This window comes from Mus musculus, chromosome 4, assembly GCF_000001635.26.
Source record: "Mus musculus strain C57BL/6J chromosome 4, GRCm38.p6 C57BL/6J".
Classification (NCBI taxonomy): domain Eukaryota; kingdom Metazoa; phylum Chordata; class Mammalia; order Rodentia; family Muridae; genus Mus; species Mus musculus.
Genome location: NC_000070.6, coordinates 8,637,951 through 8,647,665, shown reverse-complemented (window position 1 = coordinate 8,647,665; position 9,715 = coordinate 8,637,951). Strand labels below are relative to the sequence as shown.

Sequence of the window (9,715 nt, the reverse complement as noted above, 5' to 3'; positions counted from 1 at the left end):
CCCGGGCCCGCACCACTGGCTCCTCCCAGCCCATTCCCCACCTCCGCTAGCAGGTCCCCCACGCCCCGCCCTTCCCACGGCCCCGCCCTCCCCAGGGCTCGGGGGGGGCGGATCCAGGATGCCCATCGCTGATTGGCTAGCTTCGCATAGCCCCGCCCCAGGGCGCGCGCAGGAAGCGGTGCGGACACGCGCGGCGCGGCCCCGCGGGGAAGCGTCCGCGACCCTCGTTCGGGCGTCCTTGACCTGCCTCAGGCGAGGCTGCGTCCCGAGAGCCCTCCTGCCTTCGCCGCCCGCCTCGCGGACCTCCGGGCTCTGGTCGAGGCCGCCGCCCGCGGTGCCCGGATGTCGCGGGCTTAAAGGGCCAGTGCCGCGCAGCCGCCGCGACGTGCGCTCCGAGCGAGCGGGCGGCCCGGGCAGCCTGAGGAGGCCCGGCTTCCGCAGCCGGCCGGTCCCTGTGATTGGCGGAGGCGTCCAGAATGCTGCACGTCGTAGGTTCCGCCTTTGCCGGGTCAAAATGGTGCGGGCGAGGCCCTGCACTGGACGGCCCGGGCCTGGCGATCGGGGACCCTAGAAAGGGAACGCTAAGTTGTTTGAGATCGCGGATAGGGGCGATGGCGTCGAGGTGCGGTTTAAAAATTATACGGTCCTCAACAGGAAAAATAAAATTGTTGTGTTCGACATTAAAGATTTCTTTTAAAATGGATATTAAGGGATTTCACAAGGGCCAACTTGTAAAAACAACTCGTTTTGTCTTTAAGGTTAATTAGAACCTGTGACAGTTCGTTTAATTAAGCAAAATTAACTAGTCTATTAAAAAAAGTGTGTGCGTGTGTGTGTGTGGTGTAGATATAGAAGAAGGTTTATTTCTTAATGCTTGTTTTCTACGTGGGTAAAATTGAAATGAGACCGAATAGCTTTCCGAGTTTGTTTATACTGTTAAAATACCTTGATTCTGATTCTAGATTTAAAATTTTAAGATGTCCTTTTGTGTCTGAAATCCTTAGAACAGGTGAGACTTTTCAAAAAAACCCTTGAAATGACACTTATTGTATTGTTTTTGAAAAAATTTATATGGAATTTGTTTTAATCGTGTTTCTAATCATTTAAGTCCAATATTGGAATAAAGGGAAATTAGAAAGTACCGAAGCTTGAAGAGTAGCCCCGTTTCTGAGCAAAGTGAAAGGATTTTCTTTTACCCTAAAGACGTCTCCTAGGTGCTGGAACAATAAGATAAAGAATAGTTTAGGGCCGGGCGTGGTGGTGCACGCCTTTAATCCCAGCACTCAGGAGGCAGAGGCAGGCAGATTTCTGAGTTCGAGGCCAGCCTGGTCTACAGAGTGAGTGTCAGGACAGCCAGGGCTACACAGAGAAACCCTGTCTCGAAAAAAACAAAAAACAAAACAAAACAAAAGAATAGTTTAGATAGAACACTGACTAATAACAAGGTATGGTATGTCTGTATGAAATGCGATAATGAAACTTGACACTGTGCCTCCTAACTTCATAAATTAATAAAAGTGACTACTTTTTCTATTTTTACTCCAAGTATCAAAGTAGTAGATTTTATTTAAAATGAAGGAGTGAAAAGACAATGAAGAAAAAGAGAAACACAGGAAATAAGATATGAATAAATGGAAAATGTTCAGAGAACTTAGGATAAATTCAGTATTTGCTTATCAAGAAACTGGATAGAGGAAAATTACTCTGAAGTTAAAACAGGCTTGTATGAAATGGTGTTTTAGCTTCATGCCTTCTTCAAAATATAAAATAACTGGTTTCATTTAATTGAATACTCAATGAGAATTAAAGACATGGAAATGACAAAAGCAGGAACAGAAGCCTCCAGAAAAGAAGATGAAGTTAATGACACGCTTCATTTCAAGAGACATGAGCTCATTTCCTGTTAGAGGGATTCCTCCCAAATGAGGTTTGGTGCTAAATAAATTTATTTTACAGACCTTCCTTAAATCTGTGCTGGGGGGTGGGAGGAGACGGAAATGGAAAATGGAAGCGATAAGAAATGTAAGGGAAAATGTAAAAGATTGCAGCTTCCTTTAATGGCAGCCCTGGCCACTGCTGCCACCGCTGCTACCTCCTCCCCCCTCCTCCCCCCTCCTCCCCCCTCCTCCTCCCCCCCCCCCCTCCTCCTCGGCCATTACAGTATAGGGATAAAAAAGCTGAGTGGGTAATGGAATGGCTCAGTGGGTAAAGTCACCTGCTACCAAGTCTGGTAGTCTCAGTTTGACTCTCAGGACTCACATGGGAGAAGAGAAAATGGAGTCTTCTAAACTTGTTCTCTCTTCCACATGCTCACCATGTCAGAAGAAGTGTTATATTCCTGGAACTGGACTTACAAATGGCTTGTGAACTGCAGTGGGAGTGCTGGGAATTGAACCTGGGTCCTTTGGAAGAGCAACCAGCTCCCCAAATAGTGTTTTAAAACCAGCTGATACTGGCTAGAGAGATGGCTCAGTGGTTAAGACCACTGACTGCTCTTCCAGAGGTCCTGAGTTCAATTCCCAGCAACCACATGGTGGCTCACAACCATCTGTAATGGGATCTGATGTCCTCTCCTGGTATGTCTGAAGACAACTACAGTGTACTCATATGCATAAAATAAGTAAAAAAAAAAAAATCAGTTGGGACACACACATATTTTCTTGGTATTTTTTTAATTTGTTTATTTTATTTATGTGAGTACACTATAGCTGTCTTCAGACACACCAGAAGATGGCATCAGATCTTATTACAGATGGTTTTGAGCCACCATGTGGTTGCTGAGAATTGAACTCAGGACCTCTGGAAGAGCACTCAGTGCTCTTAACTGCTGAGTTAAGCAACCCTGGTATTATTATTATTATTATTATTATTATTATTATTGTTATTTAAAAGTAGTTGAGTATGGGTAGTTCACACTTGTGATAATCCAAAAGTAAACGACAAAAGGTTGTAGTTATCCCCAGGAGTGAAACAGGAGGAATTTGAATGAAGTAAATTTATGAAAATTTCTACCATTTAAATGAATTGATTTTTGTAGGTAAACTGCTTTTTACTTGTGAGCTATTGAGTGAATGGCTGAAATGTAGAGCTGACTTGGAGTGAAATAAAAGCCACTGGTAAGTACAAGCAGCAGCTGATATGCTACAGTCTACTGTTTGCCCTGCAAATAGGTCTGCACTTGGGTCAGGAGCTTGGTCTTGGCAGCTCACATATAACCATGAGTTATATATATAGTAACGTTATGTATGGAAACTTTGCTGTGTGCCAGATACTGTGCTAAGCATCTTTTTATGTTCTGTCAAACATTTGAGAGGGCATGCAAGGATTACTGCTATGCCTATTTGAAATGTGCAAACTGGAGTGACTCTCATTTGAAAAGCCCTAGCAGGTAGATGTGTGCCTGTAGTTTCACAGTCAGTGGGTGGAGAGCTGGGATTCCTGTCCCAGGTCCCCCCTCTGACTGTATTTTCAATCATTCACTAAACAGACATAAATTTCATTTTTATTTCATGTTTCTATAGAAAGTCAAACTTCCATATTTTTTATTGTATTTTAAATCTCTCTTTGTCTCTCTGTGCACACGTGCGTGTGATATGTATATGTGGGTGCAAATGCTGACGCTCATATGTGAGGGTTAGAGATCAGCTTTGGAGTGGCTTCTCTCCTTTCACCTTGTGTTTTGGTGATCAACTAATTTTTTTTTAAAAGAATTATTTATTATATGTAAGTATACTGTAGCTGTCTTCAGACACTCCAGAAGAGGGCGCCAGATCTCGTTACGGATGGTTGTGAGCCACCATGTAGTTGCTGGAATTTGAACTCAGGACCTTCAGAGGAGTAGTTGGTGCTCTTAACCACTGAGCCATCTCACCAGCCCCCCCCCCCCTCAACTAATTTTTATCCTCTGAACCATTTTGGCTGTTATTGAACCTGTTATTGTTTTGAGACAGGGTCTTATTCTGTGGGCCAGCTTAGCCTGAAACTGTAATCCATGCCTTAAGCTTGAGGTGACGTTTCTACATCTGCCTTCTGAGTTCTATGGCCAGGTTAGTGTACCTCCACAGTTGACCCTTGGTCATCCATGCTTTCTGGTTGGCTTTTGTTTCTTTGTTTTAAAGAAGTTTGTTTTATTTTCTTAGGGCTGTGTGTGTGTGTGTGTGTGTTAGTCCATCTGTACACACACACACACACACACACACACACACACACACACGCCAGCAGTGAAGTTACAGGTGATTGTGATCCATCCAGTCTAAGTTCTGCTATCTACATTTACTTCCTCAGAAAGCAGCAAGTGCCCCTAACAGCTGAGCCGCCTCTCCAGGTTCGTTGGTTTGTGTGCTGAGACAGGGTTTTATGCAGCTCAGGCTGACGTCAGTACACAGCTAAGGATGACCCTGATTTCACAGGGTTACAAGCGTACACCACACCCTCAGCCTGCAAACATCCATGTCATTTTGTGTACAGGGATTCCCTTCAGACTAGAATTGTCTAAGGTCTTCGGGCACATAGCTCATTGGCATGAATAGAGGCACACACATTAGTCTTCTTGGTGTCTGGTCACTTTCCCACCCTCTTCCTGAAGACTTTTCTCCCTCTCAGTATTTTCTCCTTTCTAGGCAACTGCTGTATGGTACCTGTTCCTCCAGGTCATGCTGTGGCTGGTGCAATCCCATCATTCAGTGTAGGCCAGTGCTCACAGGTAACCTTTCAGAAGATGGAGAAAGGAGGAAGAGCCAGGTTTGCTAGGAAGGAGTTTGGGGACTATTTGCATTAGCAGACAACAAACATATTTCAGTTGACAAGAGTATTGTCTTTTTTTTTTTTTTTTTTTTTTTTTTTTTTTTTTTGAGACAGAGTCTCTTGGATCCCAGGCTGGCCTAGAACTCACCATATGGTGCAAGCTGCCCTTGAAATTCCCATTCCCTACTGCAGTCTGCTGAGTACAAGGGTTACAGACTTGCATCACAAGGCCCAGCATCCTTTTTTATTGTTGGCTTGCTTTATTCCACGTGTCCCTTTGACTAAGTGGCATGTCCCTGGTGACCAGTCTAGCAGCAGCTGTGCCTGTATTTCTTTGGTCTGTCATGCTCATACAAGGCTCCACCACAGATGGAGTGAAAGAGGTAGTCAGCCCGTCATGGTGGTTACATGTTTGCAGGGTGTTCATTACCCATAGCTGTGATAAAATTCCTCCACAAGAGCAGTTTAGAGGAGAAAGAACTTACCTTGGCTCACAATTCCAGGTCCATCATTGCAGAGAAGTCAAGGCAAGAAGAGCTTGAACATCTTCACATCCCCCATCCAGAGCACATGCTCACTCATGCTCTCTCCTCCCCCTCCCCCTCCCCCTCCTCCTCTTCCTCTTCCTCCTCCCCCTTCCCCTCCTCCCCCTCCTCCCCCTCCCCTCCTCCTCCTCTTTTCCCTCTTCCTCCTCCTCCTCCTCCTTCTCCTTCTCCTCCTCCTCCTCCTCCTCTTCTTCTTCTTCTTCTTCTTCTTCTTCTTCTTCTTCTTCTTCTTCTTCTTCTTCTTCTTCTTCTTCTTCTTCTTCTTCTTCTTCTTCTTCTCTCTCTCTCTCTCTCTCTCTCTCTCTCTCTCTCTCTCTCTCTCAATATAGTACAGAATCTTCTGCCTGGGGAATGGGTCTTCTCACTTCAAATAGTAGAATTAAGACAATCTCCCACAGATGTGTCCACAGGACAACCTGATCTAGACAGTCCCTCACTGAGACTCTCTCCAGGTGATTTAAGATGGTGTCAAGTTGATAATTACAAGTAACCATCACTGTCCGTACCTTAATACAGAACCGACTTCAACTGACTTTTTCTTGTCCCTGAAGTCTCATGTTTATTGTATAATACAGTCCAACTTTAAAAGTTGCAATAGTCTTTAAACATTGTAATACATTAAAATTAAACTCCCAGGGCCTGGAGGGATGGCTCAGTGGTTAAGAGGACCAGCGTTTGGTTCTCACCTCCCACACTGGCTGGTTCATAACCACGCGTAACTGCAGCTCCAGGGAAGGGGAAGGGGATGAGAGGTGGGGGTTGACTCCCTCTTCTGGCCTCTGAGGGAATCTGAGGAGATTCAGATACACATACACATGCCCAGAAATAAAAAGATTGTTTTCATTTTTAAAGTTCAAATCCCTTAACCACAAGAACCTATAAAATAAAAACTAAGTGACATCATTTCAACATATAAGGTCACAGAGAAAACTTCCTTGTTCCAAAAGGAAAGAACTTGGCATAAAACAATCACATCAGAGTTAAAACAAAGCAGGGTAAATACACATTCCAGAATACCATGTCCAGCATCTGGGGCACAGGATATAGTTAGCTGAGTTCCAAAAGGCTTGGACAAAAGGCAGTTCCAACTCTATCTCTGCTAGCTAAAGTACACACAATTTCTCTCTTAGGCCTAAGCCAACTCCACTCCAAATTGCTGCTTTCCTTGTACGATGTCTGAGTCCTAAGATCTCCAATATTCTTCTTTCTCCGACTGTAGGCCTCTCCATAGGAGTTTGAGCCAAGCCACATAATGTCTGTCCTTAACTGTACTCTTTCTTGCATCTTTCATGCCTTCAAAATCACATGGACAATATTTATGGCATCACCCGGTTCTGTCGTCAGATGAAGATGTAGCCTGGACCACAAAGGCTAGTGTGGCATCAACTTCTGCTACTGACCCCAAGAAAACACTTTTCTAGGCAGTAGATTTTGAGGACCAGGGAACTCCTTTAGCCTAGGCATTCTGACATCTTTCTTTCTTTCTTTCTTTCCTTCTTTCTTTCTTTCTTTCTTTCTTTCTTTCTTTCTTTCTTTCTTTCTTTCTCCCCTTTTGTAAAGATTTATTTATTTATTTATTTATTTATTTATTGTAAGTACACTGTAGCTGTCTTCAGACACTCCAGAAGAGGGCATCAGATTTCAGTACAGATGGTTGTGAGCCACCATGTGGATGCTGGGATTTGACCAAGACCTCTGGAAAAGCAGTCACTGCTCTTAACCACTGAGCCATCTCTCCAGCTCGAGGCTACACTTCTGAAGAAGAATTTTCTCTTTTCCCCAGGAACTAGTAACTTCATAAGATCCTGGACTGGGGCATGAACCCCTTGCCCCTCCATGGCAGGGTGTCTATAGACCCAGTCTTCTGCTAACCATAGCTTCTGATAACCATAGCTGTTAGAAGCCAAGAGTGCTATGGCCATGTCATTCCTGGAAGAGTTTTCCACAACACTCCACCCTATCCTCGTGCAGACTTTCCCCACCCCTTTCTGCCATGTTCCCCAAGTTTTAGAAGAGGTGATACACGTCCCATTATTATAGACGAGCACTCAGTAGTCACTTATCCTCAACACCTTGGCAAGTTATGAGTCTCTGCAGTTACTGCAACTGCCAGCCTTGTGAAAAGAAGCAACACTAGTGACTCTGACCAGAGTCAACAGCACTACTAATCTTTGGGGCTAAAAACAATTATTTAGAAGGAGTTTTGACAGGTACATTGTATCTGGTTAGCAAACAACAGCAGTAGCTTCCTCTCTGGATATATGCTCTCTCGGCCATAGGCTTTTGACCAAGTTTACAATACGAATAGTTGGCACTTTGGACAGGGTTTTACTGTATACGCCAGGATAGCCTTGAACTCAGGGTAGGGTAGACCTGGTTGGCCTAAAACTCAAAAGAGATCCACTCTGTCCCCAGAATGCTGGAATTAAAGGAGTGTGTTACTACCCAGGGCTAGCATTTTTTATTAGTGGCTAATAAATGGCTTATTAGCCTTCTGAAACTCTGACAAGGAAATATACAGAGAAGCAATGGGGATGGGGGCAGCAACTACCAAGCCTGATCAAGCTACATTGCACCGCTTCATGACTGATATCAGTGCTCAGTGCTGACACTCAGGTATCCTGATTCTTGGGCCAGAATACAGAGAGTTACCTGACCCCAGATCAGTTAGTTGTTGGGTCTAACACAAACAACAACAATAGGAAAAGCTAATTACTATCTGATATTTCTCAGATCTAAGCACTGACTTACGGTGGGTGCTATCCCAGAACCCCATGGGTTTTGTTTTCTGTTTTTGTTTGTCGTATTTTATTTTCAAGGCAGGCTTTCTCTTTGTAGCCCTGGCTGTCCTGGAACGCACTCAGTCCACCAGACTGGCCTCCACTGCAAGGTGATCCTTGGAAGCCCCTGCTTCCCAAATGGTGGGATTGCAGGTGTGCACCGCCATCACAGGCTATCCCAGATCCCCAAGGTAAGATGAAAACGCCTCAGCCAAAGTCACATTCATGTATGTGAGCTACTGATCACCAGAACTCTTCTGGCTATCATTTATGTGGCTGTGATAAAAGGTCCACTACCGAGGCACTTTGTAAAGAAAGACTTGATTTATTCGGGATTATGGTTCCAGAGGAAAAGCGTGCCAAAACAGAGACAGAAGTTGAAGTTTCTGGAGGCTTTGAACTCCCAAGGACCACCTCCATGATGTACATCCTTCAGCAAGACTACACCTCCTAAACCTCCCCAAACAATGTCACCAAGTGGAGACCAAGGGTTGAAAGCTCATGAGACATTCCTCATTCAGAAATCACAGTAGCTAAGCCTGGCCCTCCTTTAATTTACACTCATCCGCGGTGGAACAAGATAATCCAAAACAAAGCCTATTTTATAATAAACTTAAAAAGAAAGGATTTATTTATTTGTTTTATTTATGTGAGTACACTGTTGCTGTCTTCAGACACACCAGAAGAGGGCACCATATCTCATTACAGATGGCTGTGAGCCAGCATGTGGTTGTTGGGAATTGAACTCGTGTCCTCTGGAAGAGCAGTCAGTGCTCTTAACCCCTGAGCCATCTCTCCAGCCCTATAATAAATTTTTATTTCTGATGCAATTTCAATTAGTAAGTGAAAGACAGCCCATCTGTGAGCAGGACTGTGTACCCCTGTCATTGAGAAACCTCAAGTGACCCATGGTGAGTGGCTGTCCTAAAATTTCTTGCCAATGTGTAAAAACATTTAAAACATAATGTCAAGCATGTGCTTTTACACATTGGGTTTCTCTCATTTCTTAGTGCTCATAAGATGGCCACTTTATTTCATGACTCTGGCACGGGCTTGTGTTTTAATATTTTGAAATTATTATTGGGAGTAGGGGTGGCTTTTCTCTGTTGTTGGTCTTGGACATTCATTTCATGTAACCCACGTGGCCTCTACCTTCCAAGTGCTAGGATTACAGGGAGGCACGGTACAACACGCGACATTGATATATTACTGAAGATTGATGCATGTTAGATAAGCAGTCTACCAACTTAACAACACCCAGCTGTAATGTGTAGCTTTTGCAACCCCGCTTTAAGTTTTGGGAATGGGCCATGCTACCAGCCCTCACTCAGATTCCCTGGATCCATGGATGAAAAACACAGACAGACAGACAGACAGACAGATACACACACACACACACACACACACACACACACACACACACACACACACACGTTGCTCAATTTCAACCTGCCTTATTGGCTCAATTGCTGGGCACTACTAATCTCCCTCGGCTAGTGTACCCTTCCCAGTACTCTTAGTTAACACCTCTCAACCTGCCCTAGCTTCAGTTCCTCAGTTACCTTTAGTCCCAGCTCTACACTAACCTCCCACCTTGAGAAGTGGCCTGTGGCTGCTCTACCTGAGATCTCACATGACTGGTTGGCT

General features: G+C 44.5%; 2 long non-coding RNA genes across 4 annotated transcripts; both read left to right on the top strand.

Annotated features, from left to right (window-relative positions):
- Window positions 1-208: 208 nt before the first annotated feature.
- On the top strand, window positions 209-703 carry Gm8273 (predicted gene 8273). The gene has a single exon (NR_168732.1). It is a non-coding gene; the product is annotated as a predicted gene 8273 (long non-coding RNA).
- A 2,116-nt stretch (window positions 704-2,819) lies between these two features.
- Gm42253 lies at window positions 2,820-8,742 on the top strand. 3 transcript variants are annotated; one of them, XR_881099.1, is made up of 4 exons: window positions 2,820-3,116; window positions 3,951-4,046; window positions 4,620-4,702; window positions 8,127-8,742. It is a non-coding gene; the product is annotated as a predicted gene, 42253 (long non-coding RNA). The 3 variants fall into 3 exon arrangements; XR_881098.1 differs by lacking the exon at window positions 2,820-3,116 and having other exon boundaries at window positions 3,820-4,046; XR_881104.1 differs by lacking the exons at window positions 2,820-3,116; window positions 3,951-4,046 and adding an exon at window positions 4,167-4,324.
- The last annotated feature ends 973 nt before the right edge of the window (window positions 8,743-9,715 follow it).